Genomic DNA, 17,769 nt, shown 5'->3' with positions numbered 1-17,769 from the left:
AATATTTTATTTTGATCCACCATATCTTGGTTCCTTTCTTTGTGTTTGCATCTGAAATGGAGCAGACATCTTGTTTACCAGAGACCATAGGAAAGTGAATTCACTTATTGATTGACATTATCAAGCAGTCAGACAGACACTGTAGCAGGTAAAATTGCTTTTTTTTGTGTTGCTGTCTGCCAAACTTTAACAGAGAAAGTGATGTGCTTTTGCCAGGCAGGGCTACTATACAAGCAGGTAATGGGTCTTAAAAATGCTGCAAACGTTAATGGTGTAAGATCAATAATATTAATACCACAGGTAAAATGCTATTACATATATTATTAAGACATTGCTCAAAATGGAGTGACTCAAAGGACTTGGAGAATGTATGAGTAATTGCTGTATCATTGGTCCAATAAAATGCTAATGGAGCTTGTGTCATACAACATACTGTGTATAGTTTTCCCCAGGATTTTACAAAGAGTGGTTCTACATTAATGCATAGACCCCCCAATTGCTCTATTAGTCTCATCTTCCTCCTAAACATGAGCTGATTCAGAAGGCAGAAGATGATATTCCTTTTCAATTTATGCATTATATTTTTTCTAAAATCACTCATGAAATGAAAGACAAAAATAGTAAAGGTATACATTATTATGCTTTATTTTTCTAAATATTATGTACATGGAAATAAATAAAACTTGCCTTAATCCTACCACCTGAGCAGAGGGTACTAAGAAATGATAGCTCCAGAAAACATTATAGATTGCTGTTAAAAAATCTTTCTGCATTTACTATTTTTTTTTTTTTTTGGTCTTCTGTCTTTTTTTAGAGCCACATCCATGGCATATGGAGGTTCCCATCCTGGTAGTCTAATCAGAGCTGTTGCTGCTGGCCTACGCCAGAGCCACAGCAATGCCAGATCCAAGGCACGTCTGTGACCTACACCACAGCACACACAATGCTAGATCCTTAACCCATTGGGCAAGGCCAGGGATCGAACCTGCAACCTCATGGTTCCTAGTTGGATTCATTTCCTCTGCACCAAGATGGGATCTCCTGCCTTTACTAACTGATTCCAAAGATAAGAGTGCATGTTCTTTCAGTGAAGTTAGGAAAACATGAGCTGGAACTAGATGACTTCAATATGTTAAAAGAATATTACTCAAATGCTATTTTTTCCATCAACTTAGCCCTTATATGTTCTATTTAGACAAGATATACACATAGCTGACAAGAAGTTAAATAGATGAAGAGCTCCATAGATATGAGCAGATCCTGGATTCAAATGGTATAGCACTCTCTCTCCAAATATGTATATAGTTTTCTACTTGTTTTTATTGATTTAAATATGTACCATTGGACTTATTTTAGTTGAAATTCTGTTTGTTGCAGAAAAAGATAAAGACTGAAAAAAAAAAGAAGAAAAGAAGGATGGATGGATGGAAGAAGGAAAGAGCAAAAGAAAGAGAAAGAAGAGAAAAAAGCAAAGGAAAGAAAGAAGTCAGATAAGCAGTTTAAGTAAGGGGAAAATTTTCACTTAGCCACAAATATGGGGGGAAAAAAGGCCAGATATGGGTGAGATCGTCTTACAGGCTTTCAGGAAGAGTCTTTTACCCATAACTTGTATTCAATGCTATTTCTAGCTCAAGCAACTTGAGCACTGTATTCCTGGTATCAATTTTAGCTTGTGCAAAATACAGCTGTCTAATTGCTAAGTGAGAGGGGAAAAATATTTTTTTTTCTTCAAATTTCTGATGATCTCCATTGGTTTCTAATCCTGTCACATCTTTATTTAAAAAGTGCATCCCTTTTGTCTTTCTTAATAACTGGATGAATTTGTTATTGGAATAGACTTCTATTGAGTCTTCTAAATTATGGAGTTTATAAGAGTACCCTGCTCATGGGTAGAAATGGGAAATGATTTTTCAACTTTTCAGAAGTCTCATTCTATAAAATATCAGCGCAGATGTATGTCTGTTCCAACTACAAGCCAGACAAGCAGATGAAGAGATAGATTACTCTGTAGGGCAAGCAGCAGCCAGCTCCAGAGCTTGACCAGGGGCCTTTTCAGAACTCAGCTTTTGAAATTGATGGGTGGACCCATGTCCACCCCAACCTTAAGGTAAGCCTACCAACCCAAAGCAGTGGAAACAGTTTCAGGTGCCAACAGATGAGACAGATCATAATCAAAGTAACCACATTTTAGGAGGGGAAGGGATAACAGGTATGTAAAGCTAGTGAGGGAGAGAGAGTCAATTAATTTATATATTAAAGTAGGCTGACAGGACAGCTGACCAGCTGAAAAGATGGGGATGGTCAGGATATCACATATATTTACAGACACTTTGTGGCTGCTGGAGTGGATCATCCCTGAGGAAATTTAAAGATACAGATGAGGATCAGGCTCTCTAATGACATGTCTGTTTGTGTTTATATTTATTTCCATATTTATATATGCCACCTTAGTTCATATCAAATTGTTTCCGAAGTAAAAAAGATACAATAAAAACAGCATAAAACTACAAAACCTAGTTGTCATCAAAGCTAGGAGAAGGTGAATTCATATACTAAAGGGGGAATGATTAAGAGTGATAGTATGGATTTAGGCAGGCATTACCTTGAAGCCACTGGCCAACAAGAGCAAAAGGGCAATGTGACGATACACAGGGCTTTTGTCATGAAACAAAGGAAATACATGAGGATACAATTTCAAAATTTGAATTACATTTAACAATTGATTCAAGGGTGAATGTACTTAATAAACTAGGAATAATACTGATTTTTATCATTTGGATACCTTATTGAATTATTCCATTTAATTATCCAATGAGGCCAATAACATAGATTTGAATGCTATCCTTACTTTCAAAGGTGAGATAAAGTGTTTTACCTAAGCTCATCTTCTGCCTGAGTGTGCAGAGCTGAGATTTGAACCTAAGCCTGGCTTGCACCCAAATTCAAGGTCTTTACATTGCACTTCATAAGTTCAATTTTTGAAATAGTCACCTTTCCTAGCATGGAAAAAGGATGACTTTTTTTTTTTTTTTTTTTTTTTTTTTTTTTTTTTAATTTCCCCACTGTACAGCAAGGGGATCAAGTTATCCTTACATGTATACATTACAATTACATTTTTTCCCCACCCTTTGTTCTGTTGCAACATGAGTATCTAGACAAAGTTCTTTTAAAGAAAAAGAAATGCTGCAGCTTTTCTTTAACCAGACCAATGAATTGATGCAACGTATGGATCAAACCAATGACCAAGATATTGCCCGTCATTGTTTTAAAAACACAAGAGTGGTTTTATATTTCAGAAGTGATAATTTTATCTGCCTGATCCAGTCTTAATATATATTTATAAATTAATACACACAACTTATTTCTGGAAAGGAATTCAAAAGAGTCTCTGGAGAAGGCATGTTGTCTCATTTCTGTACTCTACAAGGGGCCATTTTGGAACCAATAATGCATTTAAGTGTTTGTAATTATTAAGTGTGTCCAGGGCAATTGCCATTTCACACAATTGCTCCCTTTACACTATCTTCTAAATGATGCTAGTCTCCTTACTTTAATTATTTTTGCAATTGATTCCTAAATTTTACCATTAGGTAATTTAATTAATGATTCCATAGATAACTCCATGTTGTTAAAGCCTTTTTAAAAGCAACCATTCAGTTTGGGTAAACAAATTCTGCATTTCATTTTTGTGTTAATAATTATGAAATTTGTACCCAAAGTACAAGAATCACCCTTGGGGGATCTTCTTTTGTTGCAAAGTAGATAGCATTAAAAGAACTCTGAGCATTGATCAAGTGGAAGAGTTCTGTGATTAAAGTATCAATGAAGATAATTCCCCATCCTACCGTGATGGGTAAAAAGAAGAGCCAAGATAATTACAGTCCAAGAGTGATCCTAACCATTAATTTGTTGCTTCTTCTAAGTAGGTTTATATCTGGGAGGAGGGGAATGACTGCCATTGTTTGCTTATTAAAGCATGTATCTGATTGTGCCACTCCCTTGCTTAAACCCTTTGAATGAGGTGCCATTGCACCAAAGAGTAAGTGGAAAATGCCTGTTTCCTTAAGAGTCCCTGCCTAATCTCGCTCTTGCCTCCTTCTCAACTGATGTTCTCTCTCTGCTTTCTCATTAACAGATGCTTTTAGTTCCTCATTCACAGCACCACGCCTTCCACAGAACTCTTCTATTAATGTTTCCTCTGCCTGGAAATTCTTGTCCTCCAGCTTTCACTGAGTCACTTTAGCATTTCAAAGTGAAATCATCCTTGACGATTCATAGGATGCCAGATTTCCTTATTATTAATGTCTGAGCACTATGCATACCTCCTTCTGAGCAATTAGAGCTATAATGTTACATTTATGTGATACTATTTGATTAAACTGTTTCCCCCATTAAGTTCTGAGCTCCATGAGAGCAAAGATCATGTCTGTTTCTATGCACCAATGTGTTCCAGCAATCATCAGAAAACAGAGCACATTGTGGTTACTCAACAGATTCATGTGAATGGATGAATGAATGAAAGGGTGAATACATAGTAAGCTTCTGGATATTCCAAGAACAGTACAGTATGATAACAAATGTCATCTGGTTGAGTTGAAGGTTAATATGACACATTCTTTAGAAACAGAAACAACTCTGTTCAAATGTTGCCTCTTCAGTTTGATAAATGCCTCATTTACAGAGTGGGCATATTACCAATGGGATACTTTCGAGGATTAAATGAGTTAATTTTGTCATTATGTCTCAACCAAATTGAGTTAATTCATGGAATGTTGTGGAACAAGTAATTTATTGATTCATCCAATAAATATTTAGTGGACCTAGATGATACACAGAACAGGCTCTGTGCTATGCGTTTCAAAGCAAAACTCTACAGGAGTATCCCCTGACTTCATAAAGCTTTTCTGATACTATACTAACCATGATGTCATTAAAGCCACTGAAAGACTAAAAGAAATCCACATGAGCCACCTTCAGTCATGTAAAACCATAAAGCTTTAGATTCACATGCATAGTGGAGTAGTGTCTCTTATGCCTATATTTTGTGATAAAATTACTGTCATAGTTTAACTTTGACTTCCTGGTGCTCTTTTAATTGAGCTGAGATCCACAAACTCTCCTAAGTCACTGTGATACCAAAATTTTATATCTGAATGGTTCTTATTAGAAACACACAGTGGGGTATTGTTTGTTTGTTTTCTGTTTTCAGTTTCCCTTGATTGAATTGCTATCCCTTGAGTCAGTCACTATTCACTAAATAAAGTGGGAAAATGATGAGTAATGTGAATCATTTCCAACAGGTTACTACAAAAAAATGGAGTGACCCAGATTTGGTGTACAAAAATAGCAAACTACACATCACTGGCAAAAGTTTGGCTTGGAGTCTGAGGCAGTTGATCTGCTTATAAAATGTTCTGAATAGTAGATGAGAGAGAGTCTTTATGGTGACAGAGTCCCAGAATCGGCAGCCCATGTTACAAGTAGAGCTTGGTACTCTAGAAAGGGAATGGTTATACAGATGATTTTTATTTTATCTTTTTGAATGTAAAATGATTTTGCGCATGAATCCTAAACTGTGTTTCTCAGGATGCTATGATATTTTCATATAAATATTCAGACAAAGTACAAAAAGGATATTTGAAGCTTTGAAAATGGCATTTAAAATGAGATCAAGAAAGGGAAATATTAGCTACTCAATTAACTGTACCAGACACAGTGTGGGCAGAATCACCAATGATCCCAACAGTCATTACAATGGATACTATTTTCCCCATTTTATGGATAGGGACATTAAGGCTTAAAGATGATAATAAGTGATATATAAAGAGCATGCCAACTAATTAATAATAATGATTAATGTTACTAATTATTAATATTCATAATTATTAATATCATTATTCATTAAGCAGCAAATTCTTTATTATCTGTCTCTCTAGACTAATTGTTAATTATATTAATGTCATTTATTAATAATAATAATTATTATTTCTTTATTATCTGTTTCTGTATAATACCTCCTCCATGAAAGCAGGTATGGTTAAATCACTAAAAGATCACTAGAACCTATAACTTCTCAAAAGCAAAAGAGGTGCTTAAAATATTTTCTAGTATTAATGAACTATTTTATATATTTTTAAATACTCATAACAAATTATAATTGTGAAGTAACAAATATGAATGGGCCGCACAGCTTTAAAAACTCAATTAATGATGTTACTTTTATTAATTTCACTCTTCTGAAACAGCACAGTAATGTTTTTAATAATTAATATACTTAAAAAAATTTAAACACTTTTAACTTAATCATTAAAAAATAAATCCATTAAACTCTTTATCAAAAGCTTTTTTCTAATTTTAGAACTTACAGCTACATTAGCCTAACTTGAAAGCAGTTTAATTTTCATAGGGCCTCCTGATACTTTCACTTTCTTCTTCCTATAGGTCTTTTTATTTTTGTATTCTATCACATTAAAAAATAATCTAGAAAGTGGACTTGGACTAATCTCCTTGTGCCTTCACCAGGGTTTAAACAATTTAATGTGGTACTGGTTGCCTCCCGCTTTCTTAAATTGGTCTTTTGGGCATGCAGAAGTTATAGTAATCTATTCTTCTGTAGAATGTTAGGTAATCGGCCCAATTTCTCAACTCTAGACATGTTATATCCATTATGAGTTTCTACACATCAACATTTCAGTAACAGAAGGGAGTTAATCTTGATCAGGAAAGTAGTCCAAAGGGGACATAATTAGGACCATGTCAACATTAAGTCCTTGTAGTAAGGTGGAGGGATTCCTGAATGGCTGGATTCTATCCACTTAAAATAGGTGGTAGTAACCACTATAAAACAGCAGGAGTCCACTAAGTCAAAGACACCTCATGCTAACTTTGTTAACAATCTTTCCCTAATTAGTTTCTTTTTTTTTTTTAAGGTATTAAGTAAATTGGCCTGTTAATCACAGAAACAAATATGACCCGATAGGCAGACATGTGTTACAGGTGACATGTATTCTAAGGAGTGGAGATCATTCACTCTGTCGATAGGGGACAAGGTCTTCTTTGAACTGTTATAGGAGATTATCGTTTACCTGTCCGTTTCAATACTTCCAAATGACTGGTTTTCCTTGGATCCTCTCATGTGTCCGGCACTGTACTAGACAAAGAATAAATGCCTGGACTCAGAATAATGGAAAGACTAAGTCTACTTAATCAGTGGCATCATTCACATTGTGTTTCTCAGATCCTTATGGTTTTCTTGGCAAGACCTTAGGTCTCATGGTTATCAAGAGTATGGCCCAGCAGCAGGGCCCCCAATTCAACACTGTTCTCCTTTCCAGGGATTTTAGTCTTTTATTTATTTTATATATGATTGGTATAAAAGTGCACTTGAAGTTTAAGTTCAGGGGCCTCCAAAAAACATTAGAAAACTGCTATAAGAATCATGGCAATTCAGTCATAAAATGTTAATAGGGTGAAACCCAGGAATGTAACTCATAATGTGACAACCCTGATTTATAAAGCCCTGTCCTCACACATGTTTACTAAGGTAGGTATTTCCAGCTTTTTAGAGGAGGAAATGGAGGATCAGAGAAGTTGGTGACTTGTCCAAGGACAAAGTCTATGTTGACATAGCAGGTTCCAGTACCCTTCATATCCATCAAGGGCATAGGGAAAATACTAAACAACCTTTCCACTGAGTGATCTGAGAGGACACTGACACAGCCCCCTTTTCATTAGGAATGTGGAGTGATGCAGCTCTAAAGCCAATGAAGGCACTTCTGTTGTTGGCAGAACACTTGCATCAAATATCTGAGTGACGCTTAGTAACATGAGTTTTGAGTCAAGGGAAAAGACCTTGAATCTTAATTGTATTGTTTATTTTATTTTTTTGTCTGTGCCCACAGCATGGCAAAGTTTCCAGACCAGGGATCAAACCTGTGCCACAGAAGTAACCAGAGCCACAGCAGTGACAATGACAGATCCTTAACCTACTGAGCTACTAGGGAACTCCTGTACTGTTTATTAATTGCATCCATATGGAGAAGAAAAAAAAAAAAAAAAAAACCCTTCCCTTCCTTAGGCTTCAGTTTTCTCTTCTATAATGTACAGAAAATAAAAACTTTTCTACAGTGCTTTTATTTGTATTAAAAGTTAACATTATTAATAAATACCCTAAAACAGACACTGAAAAAGAGATGCCACTTTCGGGGTGTCTACTTTAATTTTTGCTATTACATCTATGAACATAAATCCCAGTATATAAAGTCAAAAAATGTACTTCAAAATCTGCAGAGGTGCTCAAAATATTCCTTGCTTTTTTATGATTTTTAAAATTTACAATATTGTTAAAGTATAAGCAATAACTGTCTAAAAATTTGGAAGCACTTATATATGTCATTATTTATGTTGCACATCTTCAATATAGATCACATTACTAAAACAGTGTCAATATCAAAATAAATTTTTCAAAATGCATAGTGTTATGTACATAACATAAAATGTGTACCTAAAAATTAAACCTAACCCTGTGACCTAAAGAATCCAGTGATACCATACTGAGATTGCCCAGACATCGCAAATACCAAGATAATGACTCACTGGTCAAAGCAAATAACAGGACCAAGCAGAATCTGTGTGGGAGGGGACCACACAAATCTGTGACTATATGAAAGAAATAGGGGACTTACTATGACCGTATTTGCAAATAAGCTATCAATCAGAAAGGGTTTATAACAATAACACATACTTTACAGATCTTTGAAGATCCAGCAAAATAAAGCATAAAAAGACACTGAGGACAGGATATATGACTTGGGGTTATCATTTATTAAACATGTTTAAGCTAATGTTGATAATAAGACATTGCAGATACGTTAGTGTAGAAAAGAGAAGACAAGTAGAATATAAGAACTGCCTACATATGTTTAAATAATCACTCTTACATGGCCTAAACTTCAAAATTTCTGGCTTGGGCATCTGGAAGCATACAAAGTAAGGAAGTAAATTTTAATTCAACATCAAGGAATACAGCTAAAAATATGACAACATAAATGCTTGCTTTCACAGGAATCATCCTATTTGTAACACTATGGTCAAGATCCTGTGCTGAAGACCGAAAATGGATTTCAATGACTATAGAATTTATTTTCCCTCCTTGGATGTAAATGCAATGCAAATTAGAATGTAGCTTTTCTTTTTTTTAATACAACAAGAAAACAACATCTATTCAGTAGGATGAGGAGAGAATTCATGAAAGGAGGAATAGTTAGGGCAAGCTGAGTCAGGCACCTGCAATTCCCTTGTCTATTCCATATCCACCTACTCCTTCTCACATGAGCAGATGTTTGAAAGCACAGGATGGATTGGAGATAAAATGAGAACACACTCCTTGGTATTATTGTCCACGTGAGTTGGCAAAACAAGAATCACTTTCTATGGAAAGAGTAGAAAATATAGGATTCTTTGGTAGAGATAAATGCGCCTTTTATTTTCAAATTTGGAGGAACAGAAAAGCAAGGGAAGCATTTGCTAGGTGCTAAACTACTCATGAATAAAGCCAATACCTTTCAATTTTCCCACTTAGAAACTTGACAGATGTGGTCAAAAGCCAATACGCAGTGCTCTTTTCTGAACATGAAACATCAAATTAAATATGAGCAGCCCAAGGCCCTGTAATAATGGAATATTAATATCTGACTCAGTCCTTCAGAAACTGATCTATTGCCATACCTGACCCTCACCTCATGTGTTACGGACACATAGACTGGGCTCTGAAGTTTTTATTTTGAGAATCTTATATGATCAATCCAGTGGTCCTCTTTTCCATGTCACCTCTACAAACACATGCTCCCTTAACTAATATTTACTAAAAATGAGTTTTGAACTTTTCTTACCTTTTCTGAGACATTAGATCAATATTCTCTTTCAATGTTACTTGAACAAATTTCCCTTAATACTACGGAATGACTAATCACAAAGAACTCATTTGTAATCTCTAAAATAATGAATTCTTTTCATCACGCCTTTGCTCTGCAAAGTGCTTTTTAAAGCCAAAAATGGCACATGGTTCCTGTACTATGAAAATTATGTTGGGGTTGATAGTAAAACGCTTGGTTGGGAGCGAGGGTTGATGCCAAGTTGCTAACTAAAATCATAAGTCAGAATTCCTTATTAATTCCTATATGAGGAATAATGCTAGCTGTGTTATTTAGGATTTGTAGACTTTGCTATGCATTATACAATACCTTAAAAATATTTTTCTATGCAAAGCACCATTAAAATTAATGATGCAAGGAAGCAGCCTCATAAAATTATGCACTCATATTCTCATAAAGAGCAATGGCAATTGGGATCATGTTTATCAGGCAGTTTCTAGGGTCTAACTTAAAGTGCTATATCTGGGGGGGATGTGTTTAGCAGAGGTCTCTGTAGTATATCTGATGCAAAACTTCTCCTTGAATGTATTAATATTCTTCTCCAAACATTAAATCCCCTCTCTTTAACATGACACAATATAGTCTTCTAAGAATCTAAACATTCGTTAATTACTTAAAGTAATGTTCAATCTGTTAACGAACATTTGACTCTTATCAAGGAATTAGTACAGTCATAATACGACAGTGGATAACAACATCGCTATGACACTTAGAGCTCCACCATAGTATGAAATGCTCTCTCTTTCATGTATAGGAAAATATCAAATGGAATTTGAAGGACTGTTTCTGTCATTAGTATTATAAGAATTCAAGTCCAGATGCCCAACATTTACCACATTTGTGATTCTGGAAATGTGGAAATAAATTCATTGGTGAACACATAAACAGATTGTAGTTTCGAGTTCCTAATGGAGAGCTCAATGATTTGTACATATTTGATGGAAAAGTGATCCTCTGGAAAGACCTTTTAAGGCCATCCTTCATGATAAAGTTCAAGTATGAGGAAGGAAGGTAAAGTCATGACATCATCTCTCCTGATCGTGTTACTTAAAAACAAAGAAAACAATATGGAAACAAGAAAAATAGTGACTTCCCTATGGAGAAACTATTCTGTTTATTTGATATGACAATAAAAGCCATCCTCCATGAGATTCTTACAGCTGGTTTTGATTTTTTTTAAAAAAATGTGAATCAGGACAGCACAATCTGAGGTATAACCTACTGTGTGGCAGGCTGTGTATTAGTCAATGAAGATATCAAGACGAATAAGTATTTCTTGCCATCAAACAGCTCCCATTCTCATAGTATAATCATGCACAGAGCAGCATTCTCAAAAGCCTGTTCCATTGCTTCTAGAAACCACATATCTTGTATTTGGTGTCATCTGTATAACTACAGCTCAAAAAGATTTTCAGATGTTCTTCTTTCCCAAGATAGGTTTTAAGTAAATCAGAATATTAGCTAAGAAAGTTACTCATATAAACAACTGCTAATAAGTCAAAATAAAGTTCTAAATCTTTCTGCACTACATCTAGGTCCTAACTAGAAGTCATAAAATACTGGTCATTTAACATATGAATGTTTTGTCCCTCTATCACAAAAGGAGATAATTACTAACTCATGACATTGTATATCTGACATAGTATCAGCACCTTCTGTGGGGCAGGTATCATGCTGGTCAGTAGGGTACAATGATGATATAAAATGGGTATGTTTCCTGACTCATGAAGTGTATGCCCTAAAGATGATGCATATAGGGTGCCTCTTGGTAACTGGCAAATATTTTAGACATGAATAGGTTTTCCTCCCTTTGTCTACTTTTTTTTTGGGGGGGGGCGGGGCGCACCCATGGCATGTAGAAGTTCCAGGGCCAGGGATTGAATCCATGTAACAGCTACAATCCAAGCCATGGCAGTGATAACATCAAATCCTTAATCTGCTGAGCCACCAGGGAATTCCCTGATTGCTTCCTCTTAAAGAGTGAGAGAGTCTTATGAAGAAAAAGGTAAATGTTTATGTCTCATTTTCCTTGTGGATACCTAGGGGATAATTTATTACATATTATATAATAAGAACAAATCATTAAAAAAATGTGTCCTGCCCTCTAAGCCTTCTGGATTTGGGAATAATGGCAACTGATTGCTACTGAGTAGATCAGATTTCTAGTGTGGACTTGGAGTCGATGAATAAATTAGTCATCTATTCATTCTATATCAGAACAAGCAGTCAACTTGAAGCATGCTGACCCCTGCCTGGGCTTTTTCTAGCCACTCATTTGAAAATAGAGAGGAAAAAGAGACAAGATAAAGGAATGAGGAAGACTGAGTCAGCTTGAGAGCAAGAGCATGAGACTCTGTTCAACTCTTCATTGATGGTTTCTCAGGGCTGCACCTGCAGCATATAGATGTTCCCAGGCTAGGGACTGAATCAGAGCTATAACTACTGGCCTATGCCACAGCCACATCAATGAAGGATCCTAGCCACCTTACGACCTACACCTTGGCAATGCTGGATCCTTAACCCACTGGAGGAGGCCAGGGATCAAGCCTGCATCTTCATGGATACTGGTCACGTTCAAAACGTTCTGAGTCACAATAGGAACTTCACTGATTATCTTACTATGACATCAGGATCCTTACCTTCCTATACTACCCAGCAACAGTAATACTGGCTCTCACTGACTGCCTTTGCCTTTAAAGGCCTAGCTCTTCCATTTTGTTCTCTTTTTTCCAGGAAGAAAAGACTGAGATAAATTAACTTCACAGGAGACATCAGGTTTCCCACCTCACTTTAAGAATCTAGTCTTTTCAAATACCATATAATTTCACATGTAACAAATGAACCTATCTACAGAACAGAAACAGACTCATGGGAAGGACCCAGAGAATAGACTTGTGGTTGCCAAGGGGATGGGGGGAGGGGGGAGGAGGGAAGGAATGGGATGGACGGGGAGTCTGGGCTTGGTAGATGCAAGCTATTACATTTAGAATGGATAAGCAACGAGGTCCCGCTGTATAGCGGGGAACTATATCCAATCACTTGTGACAGAACATGAGAGAAGATAATATGAGAAAATGTCTATATATATATATATATATATATATATATATACACACATACATAAATATATATGTATGTATATGTAAATATGTATATGACTGGGTCACTTTGCTGTACAGCAGAAATTGACTGAACAGTGTAAATCAATTATAATTAAAAATTTTTTAAAAATAATCTAGTCTTTCACTAAAACACCACCTGGGCATCCTTAGACAATAAAAGCTGAAGGAGCGTTCTTCTTCATCAAAAATTTTGGCTGTATGGGCTCAGAAATCCAGACTTTTAAAGTGACCCAAGGGATTCTAACAATCAGTTGAGATTTGTTGCTTTATTTTTAATTAAAAGATAATCTCAGGGGAATTGAGTTTTTTCCACCGGGAAAAGGGTAACTGAGATTTCTTATATATCTTGTCACAACTTCCCATGAATCAATAATTATTCTAAAACAGAAAGTTAAAAAGCAACAAAAGAGAAAATTAAAATAATATTCATTTTAAAAACCAATAAATAATAACATGAATAAGCCCAGACTCCCATGGTCAATTAATCTTCAAAAAAGGAGGCAAGAATATAAAACGGGAAAAATACAATCTTTTTAGCAAGTGGTGCTGAGAAAACTGGACAGCTGAATGTAAATCAATGAAACTAGAACACACCCTTATGTCATACACAAAAATAAACTCAAGGTGGTTTAAAGACTTAAACATGAGACAAGACACCATGAAACTCCTAGAAGAGAACACAGGCAAAATATTTTTGACATCAACCCTACAAAAGTTTTCTTAGGTCAGTCACCCAAAGCAATAGAAATAAAAACAAAAATAAACCAATGGGACCTAACCAAACTGACAAGCTTTTGCATAACAAAGTGAACCATAAAAAAAAAAAAAGACAACCTATACAATGGGAGAAAATAGTTGAAAACGATGTAACCAACAAGGGCTTAATCTCCAAAATATACAAACAACACATACACCTCAACAGCAAAAAAAACAATCCAGTTGAAAAAAGGGCAGAAGACCTGGTTAGACATTTCTCCAAAGAAGACATACAGATGACCAAGAGGAACATGAAAAGAATGCTCAAGATCACTAATTGGTAGAGAAATGCAAATCAAAACTACATTGAGGTACCAACCTCACACCAGTCAGAATGGCTATCATTAGTAAGTCTACAAATAACAAATGCTGGAGAGGGTGTGGAGAAAAGGGGACCCTCCTACACTGTTGGTGGGAATGTAAACTGGTTCAACCACTATGGAAAACAGTATGGAGGTACCTCAGAAAACTAAATGTAGAACTCCCATATGATCCAGCAATCCCACTCCTGTGCATATATCCAGACAGAGAAAGCATTCATTGAAAAAGATACATGCACCTGTATGTTCATTGCAGCACTGTTCACAATAGCCAAGACATGGAGGCAACCTAAATGTCTGTAGACAGACGAATGGATTAAGATGTGGTACATATACACAATGGAATACTACTCAGACTTAAAAAAGAAAAAATCATGCCATGTGCAGCTACATGAACAGAACCAGAGACTCTCATACAAAGTGAAGTAAGTCAAAAGGATAGAGACAAATGACATATGATATCACTCATATCTGGAATCTAACATATGGCACAAATGAACCGATCTACAGAAAAGAAACAAACTCATGCACATGGAGAACAGACTTGCAGTTGCCAAGAGGGAAGGGAATGGAGTGGGATGGGGTGGGGTTAGTAGATGCAAACTATTGACTTTGGAATGAATAAGCAATCAGTTCCTGTTGTTTAGCACAGGGAATTAATATCTGATCACTTATGATGGAACATGATGGAGGATAATGTGGAAAAAAGAATGTATGTTTATATATAACTGGGTCACTTTGCTCTGTAGCAGAAATTAACAGAACACTGTAAATCAGCTCTAACAATTTTTTAAAATAACAATGTAAAATATTAAAAGTAAAACCTCCTTGTTACTGGTAATTTCTTTGACTAGGCAACCAACTTAAATGATAACTACAGTCAATGTTCGGATTGGACATAAATTAAACTACTATATGTGTACCTATTCATGCTGTAATTTTGAAATTCCCGAGTGCTGTTGACATCTCATAGAACTCATTTATTCAAGTCACAGTCTGCTAATAACTATTCAACTCATACTAATGCTACAGAATAAAATTTGAAGAAAAAAGTATACAATTTATGACTCAGTCTTAGACAGATGGTCTGAATGATTATTCCCAAAAGGTTCAGCTCTGTGACAAGATCAATTGCTATAGCAAATATATACGGTTTTTCACACCTCAATCAGGTCTACTGTGTAAAAATGACTACGGAAAAACCATCTAATACTGAATCTATCGTATGCTTGCCCCCATTAAAAATGCATCTCAATATACAGTGATCTGGGTCTCTCCCTTGAATTTTGGGAGGATACAGAGCTTATTTAACGGCACAAGAGGTGTGAAAATATTGCTGTGTGATGGGAAGCACATGGAGTTTTCAACTGTGCAACCACAGAATTGGCAGAGATTTCCATGTCCACTGCCAGTAGTTCTCTTCCTCTGTTCCTCCAGATTTTGCCAGCTGGAAAGCACAATCTATGCTGTCTTTCCGCTTTCCTCCAAGCGGTAAAACTGGCTCTGCTGTTAGACATCCATACAAATTCACACAAATAAATCTCGCCTGGGTTTCAAGAAAGCAATAATTCAGTGTGTTGAAAATGGTTAAAAGCAACATATAGAACTGAAGGACTAGGAATGTGTTATTAATTTATTTAAGCATCTTTCCCTCGGTGGTTTGCTCACCAGGAAAACGGACCTACTCCCCAGCCACACGCAAGAGTTTCGCAGTAGCAAGGGTATTAATTTTCATCAATAATTTTGCCCATGGCATGTTAACCTTTCTGCAGTATTTGACACAGTTGCTTACTCTTTCTTCTCTAAGTGTTTTCTCCTCTGTAATCAATGGCAAAAAAGGGACACATTTTCTAATTTTATGAACTGTGCTTTTCAAACCCTGACTCCCTTTCATCCATTTCTCTCTCTCTCTCTCTCTCTCTCTCTCTCTCTCTCTCTCTCTCTCTCTCCCTCCCCCCATACACATACACACACTCGTGTTTTAAGCTTAGACAAAAAATTGAGAAGATAGTGGAGGGAGTCCCCATGTACCTGACACTCATTTTCTCCTGTGATTAACATCAGGTATTAGTATGGTACATTTGTCATTATTAATGAATCAACATTTGTGCATTATTATTAAATAAAGCTTATGCTTTCTTTCTTTTTTTTTTAGATTTTGTCAGTTTGTACCCAATTCCCTAGAATCCTGCGACCTCTTAAATTATTTTTTAAAAAATTGCATACAACAAGGATCATTCTTTATGCTGTAAAGTTCCATAGGGTTTGATAAAAAAAACATGGTCCTGTTTTCATCATTACTGTATTGTAAAATAGTTTCACCCCACTAACAATCCCCTGCACATCACAAATTCAACATTCTCCTCAAACCTCTTGCAACCAGCAATTTGTTTACTATCTCTGAAGTGCCATTTTTTTGAATATCATAAAAATGGAATCTTATAGTATATAGCATTTATACACTAGCTTCTTCCACAGATCAATATACAAGTAAGATTATCCATCTTTTGGAGTTCTCATCATGGCACAGTGGAAACAAATCTGACTAGGAACCATGAGGTTGCAGGTTCAACCACTGGCCTTGCTCAGTGAGTTAAGGATCTGGTGTTGCCGTGAGCTGTGGTATAGGTCACAGACATGGGGCTCGGATCCTGTGTTGCTGTGGCTGTGGTATAGGCTGGCTGCCACGCTCCAATTAGACCCCCTAGCCTGGGAACCTCCATATGCTGCAAGTGCAGCTCTAAAAAAGCAAAAAAAAAAAAAAAAAAAGATTATCCATCTTTTGACGTGGCTTGACACAGCTTATTACTTTTTAATCACTAAATATTATTTTGTTGTATGGTGTTGCATCAAATGGTGTTTATCTATTCACTTATTAAAAGACACCTTATTGCTCCTAGTTTTTGGTGATGAGGGGGAAAGCTGCGCATGAAGATACCATGTGGACATAATTTTTCAAATAAGATGAGCAAAGACTTATGAGTGTGATTGCTGGATTGTATTGAAAGCTATGTTGAGTTCTGCAGGCAACTGCCACACTGTATTCCAAAGTTACTGTGACATTTTGTATGTCCAGAGTAACGAATGAGGCTTCTTGGTGTTCACAACTTCAGCAATTAGTACTGCCATTTTTGAAAAATTTTAGTTATTTTAGTAGGTATATAGTGATATCTCATTGTTGCTTTAATTTGAATTTCTCTAGTGAAATACGATGCCGAGCCCCTCTTCATATGCTCTTTGCCATCTTTGTATTTGCTTTGGTGAGGCATATCTTCAGATGTTTCCACTGATTTCAAGCAGGTGTTTATTTTCTTGCTATTGAGTTTTCACAGTTCACTGCATACACTACAGCCCCTTAAATTTTAAATAGATAGTTTAAATTCCTTCTCTGATAACTCCAACAATTGTACCATATCTGAGCCTGGTTATGATGATGGCTTTGTCTCTTCAGATTTTATCTTGTTTTTGGCCCATCTTTGAATATTTGTGTTGTTGAAAACTGGCATATTGTATCAAGTCATTGCAACCAAGGTATGTGGACATTTTGTATTTTTATATTCACGTGGCTAAGAATTGGGATGAGTATAACATTTTTTTGTAACTGTAGGTGCCAGAGCCTTCAATTTTCTCTAATGACTT

Source organism: Sus scrofa, chromosome 6 (assembly GCF_000003025.6).
Source record: "Sus scrofa isolate TJ Tabasco breed Duroc chromosome 6, Sscrofa11.1, whole genome shotgun sequence".
Lineage (NCBI taxonomy): Eukaryota > Metazoa > Chordata > Mammalia > Artiodactyla > Suidae > Sus > Sus scrofa.
Note: the sequence above shows the minus strand (reverse complement) of the source record.